Source organism: Phaethon aethereus, assembly GCF_964289735.1.
Source record: "Phaethon aethereus genome assembly, chromosome: Z".
Classification (NCBI taxonomy): Eukaryota; Metazoa; Chordata; class Aves; order Phaethontiformes; family Phaethontidae; genus Phaethon; species Phaethon aethereus.
Genome location: NC_138577.1, coordinates 84,912,305 through 84,926,227, shown reverse-complemented (window position 1 = coordinate 84,926,227; position 13,923 = coordinate 84,912,305).

Sequence of the window (13,923 nt, the reverse complement as noted above, 5' to 3'; positions counted from 1 at the left end):
TTCATGGATTATTTTAATTCTAAAGATGACTGGGGAGCTGTGAGCATGAGAAAACTTGCTGAACTGTAATAATCACTGGTGGCTGTGTAAGCATCAAGACAAGTAGTTGAAGAGTTGGTCCACAAATATGATTTCCTTCCTGTATACATTCCTTGATGATGTTTGTTCATCATTTGAGACCAAATCAACTTTATTACATAATTATTTTTAATATAATAAATGTTTGGGAAATAGAATACATACTGTATCTTAATGTGACTGCACAGTTTAGTTAAACATAACCACAGACTGTTGAAGTGTTCCAGTAGGAAATCATGAATCCTTATTTTTTGAGCCTCTGGAACAGAGAGATTTAGAGCTTCTTACTCAGTCTAATCATCTGACTGATAATTCGAAGATGCTTCAGTTAGTTTAAGAGCTAATGTATCGTGAAATTCATTCATACCATCTACTTTGTCCCTGAAGTTTTATGAAAAGTGGAAGTTGTGTGTTTCTTGCTGATTTTCTATCTTCTGACCCTTCTGAAGACTCCAGATTTTAAACAGAGACACATGAACATAAAAATACCTGTCCTACACGTACAAAGCATAATAGCTGTAGTCAGGTGTTGCATTGTCTGTTTTGGTGTGTGATTAGACTGCCTAAATTAATTAATTTTGTGATAATTATTTTCTTTAAAGTGAGAAGACAGATGACAATTTCAGGGTGCTATAAATTTCACTTAACTTTAATCTGAAAGTGTACTATCTAAGTCTTACATTCATGGTCAGAGACTTCTTTGCAGTTCATAAAAAGAAATCGATGAAGTCTGGGTTAGCTTTTCCAACTAGGAATTTAGCCTGACTTTAAAATGTTTCGTAAGGAATCGTCTTATGTAATATCATGCCTGGATTTTTCAATTTGATTACTTTAGGGACTGTTCTGTATGAATTTACTTTTAAACGTGTAGTGGACTAATAAGGGTTGAGACACATACCCTCAAGCTAAAGTAGTTGGACATCAAATAGCAACCCTTGCATTCTCTCCCAGCTAAACAAGAGTATCAAAATAAGGTCGCTTCCCAGTTCGTATCATGAAGAGGTATGTCAAAGTGTGATAATGAAATAAATTTAAGAGCAATGAATCTATGGCAAAGCTGACAGCACCAGGTAGCTGGTTTTTTTGCTTGTTTTGGTTTTGGTTGTTGTTGTTGTTTTTGTTTTTGTTAGTCCCGTGGAAGCCTTGCTTCATTAGAGATAAATGAGATACATGCTGCCTGTGTTACCACTACCTCCTTCTTCTACCTCCTCTCTCTTGAATATTTTCAAGTTACCTTGATCTTTATTTTTGGTAAAATGTGAAAGCATGTCTGTGTTTAAGAACAACCGATATGTACAGTGAGGGAACATCTGGATTATGATCTTCCCCATCTGGATCAAAGATTTTATCAAGAAAATATTTATTTTATAGACTTGCTTTGGGAGCGATGCTTCCTACCAAGTCACAAAACCATGTTTTTCTAAAGATGTTTTCAAGAAAATGTGCACATCCTATTTGGAAATCAACACAAATTTCGTATGAACTTTAATTACATCTTTTGAACAATGTGAAGACATGTTTCAATCTAAGACAACAATTTTTTTGGTACTAGTTAAACAAAATGATGGTATGTTAAAATAAGCATAAGCAGGAATAAAGACACATAGCTAAAAAAGATTTATTCCTAAAATACCTCCTACTATTTTTGAAGCCTTCAATTGCAGCAGGTTTTGTACTGCATAGTACATAGCACTACAAAGAAAAAGGTCGAATTTAGACCTAGCTGTGAAGTTCCTGAACACTTTATTTCTTGCTTTGCCTGTCCTAATATTCTTGCAGTGCTCATCTTAACTGGCCTCTAACTGGTTTCTGTAAACTCAGAGTTCTTTTTGGAAAAAAGCAGCAGTCTGCCTAATAACCTCTTTTCCTTTTGGCTATGCTTCCTATATATCTTATTTTTGGGATTTGGACATGGTTCTCTCTCTGTCCAGATCAACCATCTCTTTGGTGTGTAAGGTGTCAATTTCTTAGCAACTATCTGAACACACTCAATTTTATTCCTGTTAGTGTAGGGGGTCCAGACATCCCCGGCCATGGGACTTCAGTGATCTAATTTTGAAACATTCAGTATCAGTGAGTTGGATTTTCCTATTGCAAGCAACAAAAAGAAGCAGCAGAATTGTGGGCCCTAGTTTATGGTCCTGTAATTAAAATAAGTATCTCATCATTGAGACCCTTTTAAGTCTTAGATGTAAATTTTTACTCCCCCAAAAAAGATTCAGACAGACAGAAGTGGTGGAGCAAAGTTCAAACTTGCTGCTAATAATGTTCTAGACTTTCTACTACTTTTGTGAGTGAAGCTATTAGTGGAAATAAGACAAATTTTAAAATGCTAGATTGGTAGCTAGTGTGGTACAATGCAATAACAGAAGTTCATTAGAAGTGGAACAACTTGGTCATAAAAGTCTTATGTTTTTCCTGAAATGAACAAAGCCTTGATCGAGAGGCAATTTGTAAGTTTCATTTTGAAGTATTAAAGACTATTCAAGTATTAATTCCCCCCCGCCCCAGTACTAACATCCTCACTTGTTCTGATAGTATAACATTATCTTTAGCAAATGAAATGCTGCCTTCCAGGAAAGGACAGGCTGAGGCTTTACTTAGAGAAGTAGGAAGGATGAGAGAAGAAATAGAGTGATGTCAAAGATTTTGATGTGATTTGTCTTAATAAATGACCAAACAATGATTTGATGTTTTGTGTGAACGAAAGTCCTAAGTTTTCAAAAATTTGGATAAGTTTAAGTGCTTTGAAAATCAGACAACTTTATTTAGGGGCTTAATTAAAGACTCACTGCCTTTGACAGTCTGGCACAAGGGTGCTGGTGGTGGGTCAGAATATCAAGACAGTTGTAAACACCTTCTTATCCTCACCTTGTTTATCCTGTGTGCCAGTGTTCACTGACCGTAATGCCTGCTGCAAGCCTTCCTCTTTGAAAATCAATTGCTGAATATGAAAGCAATTACTACAAATAGATGTAGTCAATTAGCACAGAAGGACGGAATTGTTTGAGATAGAAGCTGCTAGATGATGCAATTCCATGACACGTGCTGTTCCACACGGTGCACCAGCAAATTTCCCCATGCCATATAATGAAGACCTATGTGATAGGGTAGCTGTTGTTATCCAAAATAGGATGGTGAAAAAGAGGTCCCTACCCTGATGTTGGTATCTGCTGCTTCCGGTATTTCTTCTTGTTGCTTTAAAAGGGACCGTATGACCTATTGTCATTATTTCAAATGTGCTTACAATTGAACAGAGCACACAAGGACATGCTTATAAGGTGTTTCAACAGAAATTATTAGAGCAGACTCAAGAACCTGTAACATAACACAAATCATTAATTTCAAATTAAAGAGCACACCTACTGTAGATGTGCTAAGATATATTCTAATATATCATAAGATTTCGTCAGAAATATGAGTAACCTTAAGTGTGAAGAAAAGGTTGTTTATTACTCAGTCCCACGGAGTTGTGTCTCTACTTTTGTCACGAGCATCCCATGGTTTCCAAGTACAACTGGTCTGTGAGCGATTTCTCAGCCAAGCTTTAAAGAAATTAGAGGGAGGCCATTAGTGTATGTTTAAAAGCACAATCTAGAGTGAAATCTACTGCAATTTAATTGTCTTACTGTTCTTATGTCTAATTTGCTGCCTAGTGGTACAATCTGTTTCTTAAACTAATGAATTTTAATGTAAAATGTAGGTTAATCCTGAGAGGTAAGTAGTGCTTATTTGTTAGGCAAATGTGGTTCACAGTCTGAAGAACTATTTTGGACTGAGTTGAGCTGCTGTCTATTACTTTCATTAAACACAGAAAGGTCATTTCTTTCTTTTGCTTTTTCTGAGTTAAATCTTCTTACTTCATTAATTTTATCCTTGGTGGCCGGTAGTTTCCAGCAAGAGCTGTACTGCTCATCTGATACCACTGTGATACTGCAAAACGCACATCACAGTTTTGTTTTAGGATAATTGCCACCTCTCCAACAATAATTCAAATAGGATGAACCTTTTTGCAATCACTTTTCCATGAAACTCTAGGTGGGAACTACAAACATGGTAAAATGGTCTGCACTCCGGTGTTGCTTTACCACAGTTTAGACCTACACCTTTGTAGAGCTCTCTGGAAAAAAAGTGAAATTATTGTATTAGGTTTATAAAGGCCAGTGAAGTAATTAGATTGCTAATGTCTAATTAGCAAGCCAAAAGTTGAAGGTAAAGGAGAAGTTAATGATAAACTTATATAGGACATATAAATTTGTATGTATGTTTATATATATGCATTTATATTGCCTTAGCAACTGCTGGAGTTGGTTGATTTGAAACTTCTCAAAGGAATGAACTCTTCAACAAAATTTACTCAAATATGAACTCTCACTGCAACTTCATTTTCATAGCTCCTGATTTTTTATGAGATTTTGACCATCTGTAGAAATTATGTTTGGTAGTCAGATCTTAATTCCTCCTGTGCTGCAGTTGACAACTGATTTTAGAAATCAAACTGTTCAAGAGCATGAGTCACAACATTTCTTCAGGTATGTCAAGACACCAGAACATACTACACCAGTTGTTTTTGGGGTTTTTTTTGAAGGCAGGTGGTAAAATGAACACTGAGGTCTATTTGCTGTCTGGTCTGCAGTAGCTGCAGTTTCAGACTGAGGTATGGTGGAAACGGATGGATGTGACTCAGCTGAAATCAGTATTACCCAAAATAAACTCATCAGTCCTGCACCTCAGAGGGATTTTTCCCAGCCTATCAGGGCACTGGAAGGTTAAATTGCTGAAAAGGTAGACTTTACCTCTCCCTGTATGAGTGTTTTGTTTATTTTAAACACTTTCAGGTTAGCCTTAAAAACACTTGCAGACAACACAAAAGTTTAATTAATGTTCCTGAAAGTCTTTAAACAACTGTGGGTTGAATTTTATGCACGAGAGATTTTCTGAATGCTATGTCAGCTAAACCTCTGGTGTAGGCATCCTTTACAAGATGCTGGATCCACTCGTTTACCAATGCAGTTTTGCATCAGCATATTAACCCTCAGAGCCAACATCTTCGCGCGTAAACTGAGCTCACCTGATTTCTGCATATCGGGCCAACAGCTGCACTAGTTCTTGGGGATTAATAAAAGGATTAGAAATCTGTCTCACTCTGTTGGGACAGGACAAATGTCTGGCTGCTGCTCATCTACCTCCCAAGAGTCCAAGTGATGCTTGCTGTATTTTGATATATTGACATAGGAGAAAGGAAAATGTGCCAAAATGTACTAATGACATTAACTGTGGTAACACCTAAACAGACAGTTTTGAGTATTGTAAAGATTCCTCTTTATTTTCAGCTGTCTCTGTGGCAGAGACAGAATGAATAAAGTCTCTGTTTTATCCATTCTCCAGTTACTAGACAGTTTGCTGGTAGACTTTAAAAAAATGAGGTAAGTGATGAGGAGGCAGAAATAACATCTTTGAAATTGTACTTTTCCATCTTCTGGGGACCCCAGTTCTCTGTGTGTGTTTTCCTCTTTTCTTTGCTATTCTCCTTTACAAAATATCAGTTCAGTAGCTTCATAACCAAGAGTTTTTCTCTTTTAAGAAATGCTTTGTTACCTATATTGTAAATTGGGAGAAGTGAGTTAATTTGAGGAACTGGTTAGATGAAGACTAGATTCTTTGAAGCTTAGCAACTAGCTTAATGAAACATGAAAATACTGTCAATGAAAAGCTTTTGTATGATATGTTCTCACTGTGATGATGCATTTTAAAGCAGGTTTAGTGTCCTACCACAGCAAGACAATTATTACAATAGATCTTTAGCTGATTAAATGCAGTACTTTTTAATAACCAAGTGTGACGAAGAGTTGCCCTTTGCTACCTTCTTAATATCTAAAACGTCCTTCTCTATTCTGCATTATTTTTTGTATATTGAAAAGAGAGAGACATGAGTTTAGGTGTTGGTAAATTCAGTCAATGATTAGTGGGCTCTAATCTGAGAAAAATCTTATAAGCAAAATCAGCTTTATACACAAATGTGTCTATTTACCACAAACAAACAAAACCCCCAAACCTTAAGAATGGCCATTGATAAATGACAGTGTGCCTGATCTTGTTTCCCCTTAGGAAGATCTTTTATTTTTTATTTCTGTATTTACCTAAGAACTGCAGTTTCTGTCTGTCTTAGCCAACTTAAATGGCAACTGCTGAATGAGTAAATTAATGTCTGCCAGGAAGTGAAGATAAAACCTTGTCTGTAACCACACAGAAACAATAGGAAGAAAGTAATTCATTAATATGTAAAGTTCTAGGCATACTCAGGATACTCTGCCATCGTGTGAGAAAGAGACACTTCTCCAGCTGGAAGAAGACAGGCGGAGATACTATTCTCTCTGACATCTGTACCTTGGGAACAGAAGTTGCTGCTCAGCCACCAAAGCAATACAGGGCTTAAAATAGGTGGGTGAAAGGTATTTTTCCTTCAGTTTTTCCAGTAAGTGTCCTCTACATTAGCTATAGAGGAGTCCATACCTTCACAGCTTGAGAGGACTAAGTGAATCTTCTTCCATACCCATTTTACTGAAAGGAGAAAGTAAAGAGTCATGTGCCACTGGAAGAACAACACTGGGGTCCGGCGTGTGGCATATGTGCAGGGAAGACCTGCAGACCTGCATGTCGTCACTGCCAGCGCAAGGTCTTTCGTCTTAAAAGCTTTCTGTGTGGAGCTCATGATACCCCACTGCAAACTGAAGAGACTTCTGTGTTTGCACCTAGGCAGAGACCTGAATGTAGAGAGGACCTGGACCCTCTCCCTCTCTTACCTTTCCACTCTGGGACACCTTGAGGTCTCATGACTGGTCTGCATGAGTCAAGGTGAAAGGAGGAAACACACAGCGGAGCAGAGCGGAGGATTGTACTCCTGTTCAGTTCACCTGCTTCATGAGTCACAAAAGAAAAATGACTCATTTGTAGGCAGGAGTGAAGCTCTTGAGACGGATGGCAAATGTCTGGCTCTTGTTGAGATGCTGGTTTTATGTTAGATAGCTTTTCTCTGCAATAAATCAGCACGACAGACTATTCCATGCAGGACCTGGAAAACTGTAGATCAGGCTACTCAATTAGTTTTGAATGAAGTCTAATAGACAACTTGCTTGAAAACAGCATACTATATGTATGCTGCCTTTAAGTGGATCGAAGCAGGACATAACTATTTTCAGAGGAACTTGATTTCACCTTCCTCTAGCCTTCTCCTGCCCTTATGTCTCAGACATGTTGATGTGACCCCAGAAAAAGGTACTTCTACTCTATACCTGTGCTAAAGCTACTCAAGTGGCAGAGTCCACCTTAACTCTTGGTAACAATTTCACTATTTCCTCTTGGTAACAATTTCATTATTTCCATCGTGTTTCTTTTTTTATGACACCACTGCATATTTTTTTCTGATTACTGAGTAAGTTAAATATGTAAGTCAGCTCTAAAATTAAATGGAAGGGGAAAAAAGGGTTTAGTATAAAGCTCAGCAGAGCTTACAACACCTGCCTGTTGCCAGAATTATCATCAGTGTTACAGACATGCCTACAGGACTCCGCAGAAGACTTAGAGCTCTTCACACTCGCTTACTCATTATTGTTCTCCTGATGCTTTAAAAATAAAAAGTATCTCTCAACCTCTTTATCAGGACTCCAAAGTTTTTAACACAGGTCGTTGGAAAACTGGGTTGATTTGAAGCTGTAAGTTCTGTGAACATTAATTTTAAAGTGTACTCCATGCAGAACACCTGAAATTAAATTTTAAGTAGTATTTACGAAGAGGGAGTAAATTCAAGTCTCAGCACTGACATAATTAGGGCAGATGAATAGGTTTTTTTATAGGTCTCTCCGAAATATGTAAATGAACTTGTCCACTCTTAGAGCCTTGCCTTGGCTAAATATATGGCTCTTATTAAAGACAAATTCTAATACATATACTTTTATTGCCACAGGAGGAGATTGATAGATGAAACCATATACTAACTCCATAAAATCCTACTCGAATAAGGTAGAACCATTAAATGGAACAGTTTTATTAAATCCTCAAATACGAAGCGTTTGTGAAGATCACCCAAGTAAGAACTTATTAAAGATATTAATACAATGGTTATATAATTACAATAAACTGAGAGAACTCCAGAATTTACCCAATTTGTTTTGTATCCAGACAAACGGGCACAGCTGCTAGCACAAGAGTTTCGTGGGAGAAAGGGTTGTAATCAAATGATGCCATTGAAACACATTTTTAGTCAATAGCAAGCATGTGACACAAAGTGTTGCATTTTAGCTTTCTTTTTATCGTCCACAGATCAATGCTGTAACACTTAGAACATGTCCTGCACAGCATCAGTTTTGCTCTTTACTCTTACCCATGATTCATTCACTGCTCGAAGTGCAATGCAGCATGAAATACAGTTGCGGGTTCACCACTGCTTGGTGGTGCCCTTTTTTCAGAAGAGATGCAAAAGGTAAGGCAACACAGATGCAAGGGATGATGGATTGCGGGTGAATTTCCACCGAGGAAGCCCTGTTCTTCCATCACTGCCTCCACGCATCTCATTCTGCTACACTGGGCAGCTTTGGGGATAGAGGCATCCCCTCCAGCTGAGAGCCCGAGCTTGGACCTTCCCACTGAGATCAGTCTTCCCTGTGCTCACTGCCCCTCCTATGATGAGCACAAACCAAGTGCTGTTCCAGTGAAGTAAACTTTCCAGTAACATGATATCTGTGTGGGCACGTCCCTAACTTTTCCCAACAAATTGGACCCAGTACGATAGGAATTTTTTTAATCTTCTTCAGTAGGTCTAAGCAAGACTGAACAGGCGTACAAGCAACATACTTGTGTTTGAGGTCTTGGCCTCATTGCCACAAAAAGCCAAATGCTCTAGCTGAGCTCCCCTGGGTGTACAGCAGGGTAACACAGTTCGTCTAAGGGTTGGAAGCCTTAGAGAGTTCCTTGGGCTAATTGGGAAAAATATGTATGAAATCAATCAGCTTTCTTAGTTTATTTTTGTTAGGTGTCATTAATTACAGGCAGCAAGGAGCTCATCTGGGAGTGATGGTAATTCAGGCTTGCGAGGTATTTCCAGCAATTAGATTTGTATGAACAGAGAGGGTTCAGTGAATCTACTGCTTCTCAGGCATTAACTGCACAAAATATATTTATCCCTCAGGAAAAAAAAGGCCTGATGTCAAATATGCTACAAGCTTAACATTTCTTTTATTATTTTTTCCTTCTTACTCCTTTTCTCAAGAACATTTTTAGATTGATTAAAACTAAAGGTTAAGAGCAAATTTCCTCTTGCGTCTCTGAAAATATCAAAAGCAAATATCATGGATAAATTGGATTTCTGGTAACTTTGTATCCTGTGAGTTCTTAGCTTTTGCCTACCGTCATATACTTGATCCAACCAATTTTAAAAGAGCCTTGTGTAACTAATGGAGATCCCAGCAGCCCACCTGCAGCACCTTTGGTGGACCAGCACCATGCAGAGTCCTGAACTTCGAAGTCTCGTGGTGGTGCCTGCTCTCTCTGCAGCATGCTTGGCCTGCATCTGCTGTCCCGCCCACCACAAGCTTATGTGTAGGTCTTGGTGGTAGCATCTTCCTCCTGGAGTACTTGTTGACCTCAAGGGGAATCCTTTGTGCCCAGAGACAGAAAGTGTGCAACTTTGCCTTGCTACTTGCAAAAGAGGAGTAAGAAGGATGGACAAATCTTTCTTCTTAAAGAGTGGCATGTCCTGATTATTGTTGGCTAGGGAATGAGAAACTAAAGGACTTTTTCTCCTCTCTAACTCTTAGAGCTTTCCCTCCGCCCTCTCTGCCCGTTGCACCTTGTCCTTTACTGCCATAGCCCAGTGCCTGTTTTTTTCTTGCCCGTGGGTTTGTGACAGTTGTACTGATTTGAGTCTCAGTGACTGTTTTGCCCTTGGTAGCTAGTTTGGCGTCTGCTGCCAGCTTTTTATTTCATCTTTCTTGTTTGATCGTCTTGACTGGGTCTGTGGACTTGCATTGCTGATAACTTACAACCAGAATCTTATGTTCCAGGCAAGAGTGTGCTATTGTCAAAATTCACCTTCTTGAGCTACAGACCATCTGTGATCTGTACAAGAGCTTCAGTTATATGTCTTTATTCCTTCCCAGCTGGCGTCCATGCTGTCTTCCTTGGAGGAAGCCAGCCCAAGGCTTCTCCTGCATATATGGGTTTTGGTGAACAGATGGAAACTGTATTGCACTTGCTCTCCAACAAGTATGTCAAGGGCAGATGTCTTCTCCTGTGAATCCACCTTTGATAAAATAAACACACAGTATGACATATAGATTAGGCCTGAACGTAGCACATCTTGTTGCAAGAGACCATTACTGTATTTCTTTTATGTGCAGTAAAAACATACATTTCTACCTGCAGTAGAAACATGCAGTTTTTTATTTTACAGTGCTTCTGATAAGTCCATCCAGACTGAATAGGGAGGGTAAGAATACAAAAATGAATGTGGTAGCATGGTTATGTTGGCAAAAATACAACTCAGTTATCTGAATAGATAAAGACATTCCTAAAAAAACTCAGAGAGAATGAATACACTTTATCCATTAAAAATTTTCAAAATAAATACATACCTATAATATGAAAAAGTATTTATTCGGCTCCATTATGATTCCTTTACCTACTTGTAGGCCCCAGCCTAATCTGAGAAGGGACAGATAAAGAAGGAACAATCTGAATAACAATGATTCATTCAGTCCTCATGTTGTCCCTCTTCCTCATGCTCTTTACCTGGCATTACATGCTACAGCATAGATACTGCACCACCTACACTAATTCAATTTTCAGGACATAACAGAGGAAGTGGCATTTTTTTCTCTACAAATTTATATTAATGGCTGAAAATTCAAGGTGAAAATATATTGTCTTGAATTACAGGACCAAACAACCTGAACCGTCAATAACTTGGGAGTATTTTACTACAATAACTTTTCCCAATGTCGCTTGCTGATAGACACTTCTGGTCATCAAAATGTGGGTGATTAACTCACAGCCATTTCTTCATGTTACAATTTTTGTGTCTTACTTAGTGAACTGTTTGCATGTGAATGAATTGTCAAACCAAACAGAAAAATTTGTTCCAATCCTGCAAGTTAAAGTAATTGCAGCTTTGCTGGACAGGAAGGGAAAAGGGGAGACTTGCTATAGCAATTTATAGTGACTTGGGACTGATAATATTCCGAGGGAGAGTCAGGGAAAAGACTCCATCTCCAATTCCTCAAGATTGAGTACTGAACTATTACATTATATATGTCGTATTAATATATCAGGCCAGAGCTGTGAGGGAGGTCAGACTTACAGTTCTGTTACTGCCCATTATTTTAGCAATTACCTACCTCCAGTGAGATCAGACCTTTCCATAACAGTCAAACAGTATCTGCAGCCATGTCTTGCAAGGATATGAACAAGATTACATTGCTCTAAAATACGATAATACTTTCTTGTGCTGCAATGAGAAGAAATACTACTAACTGAGTTGTGGCTGCAAAACACACAGTAATACTGTTTTTCAGTCTTTTAGAGATGTTAAACCTCATCCCTACTAGAAGTCCCATAGCTATGTAGTAGTTCTTGGTGGTGATGTGCCAGATCTCCTGGAGTGCCTAGCAATGAACGAGGCATGTCTTATTTTACTGGATCTGACAGAAAAGGAAAAAGTTACCAATATTTATGGTCTGCAGCTGCATTTCAAGGTGAGATACTGCTGTTCCTGATGTGGCCTTAGGAGTCATAACAGGACCAGCCCAGTGACTCAAAACAAAACCAGTACCCAATAGCCAGTTGAGGCAACCAGGAGCTTTCCTGACACTCTCAGTCTGGGGCATACTTGGGAGAAGGGCTCCATTGTCCACATTGCTATTGCCACTACATCAGGTTTTGATGGACAGTTGATAACTCGCTTCCCCCATGTTCCTCCTCAGTCCTTATCATTTCCACTTTGTGGCTGAAGAGGATTGTCCTCTTAGAGGTTGAGTAATTCTTCTCCGGATCTTACGTATATTCAATGTATATTCACCCCTTCTCTGCCTGTTCTTCTTTCAGCTCCCCTATTGTAAAGGCCCCTAAAAAGACCTTGGTCTGTCCAGCACTGCAAGCACACCACAGCTGTGGCATGTAGCTCAAACACTTGCAGGCACATCTGAAAACACTTTTCCTGAGTCATTTCAGGCACCAGGGCTATATCTGGGGCATATTCTGTGCAGAGCTGCCATGACTCTCCCACAAAACTCTGGACCAACGATTCCTCCATTTTTGAGCTGAGTGCTTTGTCCTTAACGATGACCTGTGTTGGGTTTTGATTGCAAGGCTCAAGCAATCTCTGCTCTTCTCCTCAAATTTTGCACACACTGCTATGTAGATGAACTCACTGTGCTGAGCATGAGTGGCCTCAGCTTCTCCTCCTTGTCAGCAGCTTATCTCCTGCCTCTGCTCCCAGTTCAGCCTGCAGCTTGCCCAGATCTGCCCTCCAGCTCCAGCCTGGGGCTATGCTACTGCAGACGTCCTGCATAGAGGGCCCTTCCTTGGTCTGATGCACCCTGTGTTCTCTTCCTCTCCTGAGCTCGAAAATAAAAATCTTGTTTGCTTTTCTGCTCGGGAGGATTGTGTCCAGGTGGGGGACTCCTTCCACAGGAGATCCATCACTGCTCCTTGTCTACATTCTTTTAAAAAGGTCACAGAACAGATTTCTTATCTGTGCACGAACAAAGATGGAAACGACCAGTGCTGTGATGTGCCTGAAGCTGGAAGTTGGATGAAACATCCCCGAAACATAAGGAGAGGTTAAACGCTTATCTCCTCTTCTCTGACTTAAACAGAAGCGTTCTGGGGAAGGATGACCTCCAGGCACTTCCAAACTTGCAGAAGTAGCAGAAGGGTACCTAGAGTTGAAGGTGAACCCGGAGATTTAATGTCTTAACTGGAGGTGGTACTTAAATGTATAGATGCCCAAGTCAGACTTTAACCTGGTATTGGAAGCAGTCAGTCTGTTGAAGCGTGCAGTTCAATGTCATCCGATTTATTTTGCTTTTTAGATGAAGTCCATATCCTAGGTCTGTGCCGAAATCCACTTGTAATCCCTTTTCACATGTATATAATGACAGCTCTTCAGTACCGACACTCATGTTGTAATCCTTTTTCACATATGTATGACAGCTTTTCAGTACGGACACTCGTGTTGATCTTTGGTGTAGCAGAATGACACAATAGAAAAGAACAGAGGTCTTATCAAGCAAAGTTTTTCATGGAATAATAAAAAACGGGACTGGAAACAAAGATGACCTCACGAGGTCACCTACTCAATGTTCTGGCCCCAATTATAGCTAAACCATTCCTGACAGATGTTTGTCTGGCTCTTATTTTTCTCATCCCAGCATGTCTTTATGCTCTGGCTGAACTTATTCTATTATGAATCAGGCACTATCAAGGTTCCATAAAAGATTAAAAATTCTCTTTGAATAAGAGACTGTACGTTGTAAGACAAATTATGTACAGCAGACAAGGGAGAATTTCAGAAGAGAAAATATCTGACATAGAAACTGCTGTCATGACTAAAAGATCTTCTTTAAAAGGAAATTACGATTTAATAGATAAAATAAACATTACAGCATACACTTTTTTTTATTAAGGATTAAAAATCCTTAATAAAATAAAATAAAAATTAAAAAGAATCGATTATACCCTAAATGGTGATAATAATGTGCACCATGTCCTATAAACATGTCATAGGAATAAATAGTTAATGCTTATTAAATGAAACCCTTGGCTGAAAGGCACCATACAAATGCATGATAT